Source organism: Dasypus novemcinctus, unplaced genomic scaffold (genome assembly GCF_030445035.2).
Source record: "Dasypus novemcinctus isolate mDasNov1 unplaced genomic scaffold, mDasNov1.1.hap2 scaffold_119, whole genome shotgun sequence".
In the NCBI taxonomy this organism is placed as follows: domain Eukaryota; kingdom Metazoa; phylum Chordata; class Mammalia; order Cingulata; family Dasypodidae; genus Dasypus; species Dasypus novemcinctus.
In genome coordinates, this window is record NW_026688148.1 from 966,690 (window position 1) to 976,224 (window position 9,535).

The 9,535-nt window shown below is 41.8% G+C and overlaps 1 long non-coding RNA gene across 1 annotated transcript in view; it reads right to left on the reverse strand.

Annotated features, from left to right (window-relative positions):
• The window catches only part of LOC131277501 (uncharacterized), a 28,134-nt gene extending 24,114 nt beyond the window's left edge, over positions 1 to 4,020 (reverse strand). Inside the window, exons 1-2 of the long non-coding RNA XR_009184663.2 lie at positions 3,942 to 4,020; positions 3,399 to 3,485 (exon numbers count right to left, since the gene is read on the reverse strand). This is a non-coding gene — a long non-coding RNA (uncharacterized lncRNA). The remainder of the gene's footprint in view (positions 1 to 3,398; positions 3,486 to 3,941) is intronic.
• Between the last annotated feature and the right edge of the window lie 5,515 nt (positions 4,021 to 9,535).

A 9,535-nucleotide genomic window follows, 5' to 3' on the forward strand; every position in this document is an offset into this window, starting at 1 on the left:
ACAAACAAATCACATTTAAAGAGACTGAATCCATCATCAAACACTTCCCAACAAAGAAAAGCTCAGGACCAGATGACTTCAGAGATAAATTCTACCAAGTATTTTGAAAAGAATTAACACCAATCCAGTTTAAATTCTTCCAAAATGATGAAGAGGAGGAGGGAAAATTACCCAACTCTTTTTATGAAGCCAACATCACCCTAATACCAAAGCCAGATAAAGACAGTATAAAGAAAGAAAAGTACAGACCAATCTTTCTAATGAAATAGAGATACAAAAATTCTCAACAAAATGTTGACAAATTGAATCAAGCAACATTATCAAAGACTTACACATCGCGACCAAGTGGGATTTATTCCTGCTAGGCAAGGCTAGCTCAACATAAGAAAATCAGTCAACATAGTACACCACATTAACAAATTGAAGGGGAAAAAAACACATGATCATCACAGAAAAGGCATTTGACAAAATCCAGCATTCTTTCTTGATAAAAAAAAACACTTCAAAAGATATGATTGGAAGGAAAATGCCACAATATGGTAAAAGGATATGTGAAAAACCCACAGCCAACATTGTACTTGGTGGGGAAATGCTGAAAGCTTTCCATCGAAGATCAGGAACAAGACAAGGATGTGCACTATCACCACTGTTATTCAACATTGTACTACAAGTTCTAGCTAGAGTAATTAGAGAAGAAAAAAAAATTAAAGGCATACAAATAAGAAAAGAGGAAGTAAAACTTGCACTATTAGCAGATGACATCATCCTATATTTAGAAAATTCTGAAATGTCTACAATGAAGCTACCTGAGCTAATAAATGAGTTCAGCAAAGTGGCAGAATACAAGAGCCACATGCAGAAATCAGTGTTTTTTGTACACTAGTACTGCACAATCTGAGGAGAAATCAGGGAAAAATTCCATTTACAATAAGCAAGAAAAAGACTCAAATATGTAGGGGTCAACTTAATCAAAGAAGTACAGGACCTATATGCAGAAAACTACAAAACAGTGGTAAAAGAAATTTAAAATGACCTAAACAAATGGAATGACATTCCGTGTTCACGTACTGAAAGATTAAATATCATGAAGATGTCAATCCAACCTAAACTGATTTATAGGCTCAATATAATACCAATCAAAATTCCAACAGCCTACTCTACAGAAATAGAAAAGGCAGGGAAAAGGACTTGGCCCAGTGGTTAGGGCATTCGTCTACCACATGGGAGGTCCATGGTTCAAATCCCGGGCCTCCTTGACCCATGTGGAGCTGGTCCATGCGCAGTGCTCATGCGCACAAGGAGTGCCCTGCCACACAGGGGTGTCCCCCACATAGGGGAGCCCCACGCACAAGGAGTGTGCCCCTAAGGAGAAGCTGCCCAGCATGAAAGAAAGTGCAGCCTGCCCAGGAATGGCGCTGCCCACACTTCTCCTGCGGCTGACGACAACAGAAGCAAAGAAACAAGATGCAGCAAATAGACACAGAGAACAGACAACCAGGGGAGGGGGAGAATTAAATAAATAAATAAATCTGTAAAAAAAAAAAAAGAAAAGAAAGAAAAGGCAATTACCAAATTCATTTGGAAGGGAAAGTGCACCTAAATAATCAAAAGCATCCTAAGAAAGGGCAACATGGTGGGAATTTCACTGCCAGATCTTAAAACATATTACAAAGCTACAGAGATAAAAACAGCATGGTGCTGGCATATAGAAAAACTCATTGATCAGTGTAATAGAATTGAGAATCCAGAAATAAACCCTCACCTTGATGGTCAACTAGCGTTTGACACATCTACCAAGTCCATGTTAATGGGAAAAAAGTCTCTTCAAAAAATGGTGCTGGGAGGCCTAGATATCTATAACCAAAAGAATGGAATAGGACCCCTATCTTACATCCTATACAAGAATCAACTCAAAATGGATCAGAGACCTAAATATAAAAGGAAGGATCATAAAACTACCTGAAAAAAATATAGGGAAACATCTTAAGGACCTTGTGCTACATGGTGGTTTCTTGGACAAAGCACATGAAAACAAAAGAAAAAATAGATAAATGGGACCTCCTCAAAATTAAACACGTGTGCACCTCACAGGACTTTGTCAAAAGGGTAAAAAGGCAGCTGTCTCGGCATAAAGAAATGCTTGGAAATCATATGTCCAATAAGGGTTTAATAGCTATAATATATAAAGAAATGTTACCACTCAATAATAAAAAAACTCAATTAAAAAATGGGCAAAAGACATGAGTAGACATTTGTCCAAGGAAGAAATACAAATGGCAAGAAAACACATGAAAAAATGTCCAACATGAGTAAAAATTAGTGAAATGCGAATCACAACTAAGAAATATCATTTCACATCTATCAGAATGGCCACTATTAAAGTCAGAGAACTACAAATGTTGGAGAGGATGTGGAGAGATAGGAACACTTATTCCCTATTGGTGGGAATGCAGAATGGTACAGCCCCTGTGGAGGACTGCTGGGCAGTTCCTAAAGGTGAATACAGATTTGCCAGTGACCCAGCAATATCACTATTGGGTCTACACCCAGAACTGAAAGATACAAACAGACATCTGCACACCTATGTTCATGGCAGTGCTACTCACAACTGTCAAAAGCTGGAAAGAACCCAGTTGTTCATCAACTGAGGAATGGATAAACAAACAGTGGTATATTCCCATGATGGAATATAATGCAGCTGTAAGAAGAAAGGGAGTCATAAAACATTTGACAATGTGGATGAACCTGGAGGACATTACGTTGAGTGAAGCCAGACACAAAGGACAAATACAGTAAATACAGCATTACTATGAATTAAATATACTGTATAATACACTGTATGATTTCATTTATATAAAATGTAAATATAAATCAATTTATAAAGGGGAAAAAAGTATTTGTGCAAGAATATTCAAAAATGGGAGTTGTGAAGAGTAGGGGAGGCACAGATGGAGAAGTGATGGATTTTCTTATTTATTATTATTGAAATTATGAAAATGCTCTAATAATGATAGAGGTGATGAATGCACAACTATGTGATGCTGCCGAATACCAATGATTGCGCACTTTGGATGAACTGTATGCTTCCTTGATACGTACCAATAAAATGATTTTTTTAAAAAAATTGACAAATAGCACTTAAAAATGGGAAAATATGTAAATAACACTTTCACCAGAGAAGAAACATTCAATTCTTTTCATAACTAGGGAAATACAAATCAAAACCTGCTATGACTTATCATATAGACATAGTAAAATGGCTAAAATCAAGAAAGATAATACCAACTGTTAAAGAAGATATGGAAAACCTAGAGTCCTTATATATTTCTAGTGAGAATGCCAAATGGTGCTGCCACTTTGGGAAACATTTTGTCAGTTTCTTAAAAATATAAACTTACATCATTGTTGCTAGTTCCACTCCGAGATATCTATCCAAGACAAATTGCTGTACCATGATTCCCACAGCAAGTTCATGGCCGCCAAAACTGGGGAAAAAAATACAAATGCCTATCAAACGGGGCTTGGATAAGAGAAGGTGGTACATCGTAAATAGCTCTTCAGCTCTAACGAGGTAATTTCATTCAAATAACTTTCACCGAATAAACAAGTTATCCGCGTCTGGAAAAATGCCAAAGACTGAAGCAGGCCCCAAGCCCCCTGCTGCCGAGGGCCCGGCGAAGGCAGCCCGCAACCTCCCGGTCCCAAACCGCACAGAGAGGGCAGGACCGGCGAGGGTGCCGCGCACAACCGTCAAGCGAGCAGGAGCTTCGGCAGCCGCAAGGCTGGGCGCTCCCACAGCGCAGCGCGGGGATAGCCGCTCGGTCGCTTTTCTGCGCTGCCGGGGGCCCCCGCAGCCCCGCGCCCCGCCGCGCCCACAGGCCCGCGGGCGCTCCCCACCCACCCGCCCCGCCGCCGCCGCCAGGTGGGGTCCGCAAACGTACCGGGCTCCGAGCCGGGCGCAGGCGGGCGTCTGAGGAGGGGCCGCGCGCTCCGCCTGAGGGTTCCGGGCCAGCGCTCGCTGCTCGCCTGCTCGCGGGCCAGACACGCCCCGCACACGCGGAGCCCCGCACCGGGCCTCGGCCCTGCTGGAGCACCAGGTCAGCGCGTCCGACGACCCCGAACACCCGGAGCTTCAAAGGGCCGCCGCCGCGCCGCATGCCGGGTGGGGCCTGAGGGGGTGGGACCTGAGGGGGTGGGGCCCGAGGGGGCGGGGCTGAGTGCCCGGTCACGCCCCTGCCAGGCGGGCCCGCGCGCCCTCGCGCCCCTCGGCTCTCCTGTCCCACCCGCCTTCCGGGCCCCTACCTGTGTTCTCCTGGGCCGAGCGTCTCCCCACCCCCGAGACCTGGCTGAGGCCTGGCAGCCCCTTGGATCCCCCTGGCCAGGAATGGGGCCGCCTCCCAGGAAGAGCTGCCGGCCCCCCTGTTGTGAGATAAACATTCTTCTACATCACAAAAGACTGAAGCTCTGGGTGCAGCGCAATAAAGGGCAGCAGGAGGTGCGCTGGGTGGGGGGGAGCCGGGAGTCTCATTGTAAACAGAAGGTGACTGGCTCCTTTTCAACTAACAGGTCTTGATTCTGGGACCCAAGATGATAAAAATAGTTAAAATGGGCAGAATTGTAGTTTCTCAAGATACACAGGTTTTTAAAGTGGAAAATCTTCAAGGGAAATTAAGACCTATGAAATGCTATGGTTATAAGTGAATCAACACTTGGAATATTTTAGAGCAATACTCGGGGCAAACTGTCAGTAATTCATCTTTTAGGACTTGTGTAATAACTCCAAACAGATTATTCCTGTAATGTCAAAAAACTATCAAGTAAATGGAAACATTTTTTAAAAATTTTATTTAATTGCCCTTTTTTTAAAGCTACATTGATCACAAAAAAGTTACATTAAAAAGTATGAGGTTCCCATACTCCACCCCCACCATAATATGCAAATACAGAGAGAGACAGAAAGATGATTAATGGCTGGGAGGGGTTGAGGGGAGTGGGGAAGGTAGAGTAACTCCCTTTGGATCTATGAGGGTTCCTTTGGAGTGGATAAAAATGTTCTGAAACTAGATAAATTTGATGCACAACATAGTAAATATACTAAATGCCACAGAATGTACTGTTAAAATTGTTAATTTTATGTTATGTTAATTTCACCTAACAAAAAAAAATACAGATGTGAAGTGGAGGAAAAAGAAACGGTCATAATTATAATGTTCTTTGGTGCTTGAAAGGAACACTTTCTTTCTACTATATCTCTTACCTGCACAGTTCTGAGTTGTCACCTGCTGATGGTAGAGTTCCATGCCATCCAAAAGGACAAGGTGTGCCTACATTGCAAAAGAGCCACAAAAATCCTGACTGGTTCCTGTTCAAGGAATAGGTTCTCTAGTTCTAAAAATGGCTAAAAGCTAGGGTATTAAGTTAAAAAAGTATCATCAACACAGACATATGTTGAAATGTAGTGGAGAAATTCGGGTATGCGTGGTTTTGAAGGCCAGGACATGAGAATACCGAGAAGGAAGTTGGTTTATTTCAACCAGCCGGGCTCGGCGGACTCTTGTCCTAATAAAAACCGAGCCCCGAACAGCCTTTTCCAGACCCTGTTATACAGAGAATATAGGATTAGGAAGACTAACAGTGATGGTAAACAGACCTTTGGTTAGGTTCTTCAGTGTTTGATCTTAGTATCACATAGGTTATTTCCTCTAGGTGAGTTACATATTCTCCACATCCAAGCCAGTTTGGATTAGCATAGCTCCACATTGTCTGGAGGCAGCCCTGAATACACACTCAGTCTCACATCCCTTCTGAACATTCAAAGACTGTAGGGCCTATATTACTTATCTGGCCATCTTGGAGACTAGGTACTCTTGGAAATAATTTTGATTTAATGCACAGGCTATATCAGTAGAATTTGAGAGAGGTTTGATTATTTGTGTATAGAGAGGCCAGCACTCAGGAAGGATTTTGAGAAGGAAAAATGGTTTATTGAAGGCCGGCTGGACTTGGTAACTTCCTGTTGCAAACCCAGGCCCAGAAAACTTTCAAGTTTCTTTTATACTGAGAGGAAAGGTTAAATGGTCCTTTTGTTTCAGTTCTCAATAGGCTTGAATTAGCATATATATCTTCCACAGGTTAGGTAAGCTTTTAGCATGGACTTCAGACATTCTAGATAAGCTTTTAGCATATTTGGTTTGCATTTCCCCTGAATACTTAAAGTTTATAGACCTTGCATTGTTAAAATGTTTCCTGGGACTGGAGTCCTTGCCATGACCAAGGTGACCATGGTCACCAAGGGCAGGACTGCAGACAGGTTAGGTTATCTCTGAAGAGACAAAGAGCCTCCCATCCATAGCCCACATCACATACTCAAGAGTGAATTAGGAAGAAAAAGGAATTTTGCAATTGAGCAAGTCTCTCGCTAGTCTTCATTACTAGAACCAATTAAAGCATTTTTCTTTTCTGCTCTAGTACAGAACCTGGTCAGAGGGTTTTTCTCCTAGCTCACTTAAGCTTCCCCTCTTCTATTAGTGCCTTTGCAGGGTCCTCTCTTGTTGTAGAATTTGAGAGAGGTTTGATCTGGAGCTTTCTGTTTCAATCCCAAGCCCAGAATGAGATTTTTGAGTACTTTTTATACAGAGAGGAAAGGGCCAAATGGTCCTTTTGTTTCAGTTCTCAATAGGCTTGGATTAGCATATATATCTTCCACATCTTAGGTAAGATTTTAGCATGGACCTTAGGTATTCTAGGTAAGCTTTTAGCATATTTTGTTTGCATTTCCCCTGAATAATTAAAGTTTATAGACCTTGCATTGTTAAACTATTTCCTGGGACTAGAGTCCTTGCAATGGGACTGCAGCCTTTTATCATCCCACACCCACAAGTCACAGATAGTTTAGGTTATCTCTGAAGAGACAAAGAGCCTCCCACTCATAGCCCACATCACTCTGACCACAAGAACCTTCCCTGCCATTCTTTATGTCCCATTACCCCCCTCTTCCTTCCAGTTCCTCCCCCTCCCCCTCCTCCTCCTGCCTCTTCTCTCTCTTCTCTCAGGCTTTTCTAAACCACAAGAGGCAGTGGCTTCTTTTCTATTGTCATAGAACCTCAAATCCCAAAGACCTGCAGAATCACTCCTCAAAGTTTGCAAGTTTTTTCTATTACTTGTGTAGAGGACATGATCATTTTTGGTTACTGTTAGCATGGAGTATCTTTTTCAAAGATTTCACTTTCGGGCAGTTTTTATCCTGGATCTAAGGTGAGTCTCTTGTAGGCAGCACATGGATGGCTCATGTTTTTTCATCCATTCTGTCAGCCTGTATCCATTCACATTCAATGATATTACGGTAAATGCATTATTTACTTCTATCACTTTACTCTTTGGTTTTCATATGTCATGTCTTATTTCTGTCTGTATTTTCTCTCTTTTGGTTATCTGTTCTGCTATTCTTTCTTCTATAATCTCTTTCAAGCCCCTGTCTCCTGTCTTTTTCTGTCAGTTGTAAGGCTTCCTTTAATATTTCCTATAAAATGGAATCACTTTTATGAATTCTCTTAATTTCTGTTTTGTTTGTATTTTAAACTCACCTTCATATTTGAAGACCAATTTGCTTGATAAAGAATTCTCAGCTAGCAGTTTTTCTCTTTTAATATCCTAATTGTATCATACCACTGTCTTCTCCAAGTTCTGAGGAGAAATCCATACTAAATCTTTCTGGGCATCCATTGTATGTGATAGTTTGCTTCTCCATTGCTGCTCTCAGAATTTTCTTTGTCTTTGATGTTTGACATTTGGAGTAGTCCTATTAGACCTACTATGAATGTGAATAGACTTATGGGAGTAGGTCTATTCACATTTATTCTGATTGGGGTACACTGTGCTTCCTGGACATGCAAGGTCATTTCTTTCATGAGGGTTGGGAAATTTTCAGCTTTTATTTCCTCAGATACTCTTTCTGCCCCTTTTCCCTTCTCTTCTCCTTCTGGAACTCCCATGATATGCATGTTGTTGTGTTTTCTGTTACCACTTAACTCAATGAACCCTTGCTCCATTTTTTACATTCTTTCTCTTTCTGTTCTTTTCTCACTTCCATTTCTGCCATTCTATCTTCTGGATCACTTCTTGTTTCTTCTATCATTTCAAACTTGCTGCTGTATGCCTCTAATGTTTTTTGTTGTTGTTGTTTTTTGTTTGTTTGTTTCCTCTTTAGGAGGTACTGGCAATTGAACCCAGGACCTTGTGCATTGTAAGCAGATGCCCAACCACTGAGCTACATCTGCTCTGCAGTGAGAGTTCATTTTTTCATTTGTTGTTTTTAGAAGGTGCCAGGGATCAAACCTGGGACCTTGTACATGGGAAGTATGTCTTCAACCACTTGAGCTACAACTGCTCCCCTCTAATTAGTTTTTTTTATCTCACTATTGTGTCTTTCATTCCAATGAGTTCTTTACTTTTCTATTCAGGCTTCCAAATTCTTTTTTGTGCTCACTTGGTGTCTTCTTAATATCTTTTATCTTTTTATCCATATCGTCTTTCAATTCATTAATTTGATTTTGGGAATTTGTGTGCATCTCCTTGGTTAGTTGTCTGAAATCCTGTGTCTCTTCTGGGGACTTTGGTATATTCCTTTTCTTGGGTCATTTCTTCTATTTTCTTAGAATGACTTGTAACTTTTGCTGATGTCTAGGCATCTGATTTGGATGGTGAGTTTACTCAGACGCTCACTTTCCTTTCATAGGGATTTAGTGGCAGAAGGCTCTTACTGGTGTTCTTGATTCTTGATTCAACTTGTTCTGGGTCTTTAGGATTGTCCCTGTTAGTTGTTCAGATCTGGGCCCTGAGCAGAGTAATGTGTTGCAGACCTGCTTCCCAGGGCCTTGGGGAGGGAGACTGTAAAGACCAGAAAATGCCTCTCTCTTTTTTTTTTCCTTCTTTTTATTTTATTTTATTTATTTATTTTTTTAATGTTATTCATTTTGTAAAAATATTACATTAAAAAAATATGAGGTCCCATTCAACCCCACCACCCCCACCCCACCTCTCCCCCCCCCAGCAACACTCATTCCCATCATCATGACACATCCATTGCATTCGGTAAGTACATCTCTGGGCATCTCTGCACCTCATGGTCAATGGTCCACAACATAGCCCATACTCTCCCACGTTCCATCCAGTGGGCCCTGGGAGGATTAACAATGTCTGGTAATTGTCCCTGAAGCACAACCCAGGACAACTCCAAGTCCCAAAAATGCCTCCACATCTCATCTCTTCCTCCCATTCCCCATACCCATCAGCCACCATGGCCACTTTCCCCACACCAATGCCGCCTTTTCTCTGTGGACCTTGGATTGGTTGTGTCCATTGCACCTCTATGTCAAGAGGAGGCTCAGATTCCACATGGATACTGGATGCAATCCTCCTGCTTTCAGTTGTAGGCCCTCTAGGCTCCATGGTGTGGTGGTTGACATTCTTCAACTCCATGTTAGCTGAGTGGGGTAAGTCCAATAAATCAGAGTGTAGGAGTTGAAGTCTGTTGAGG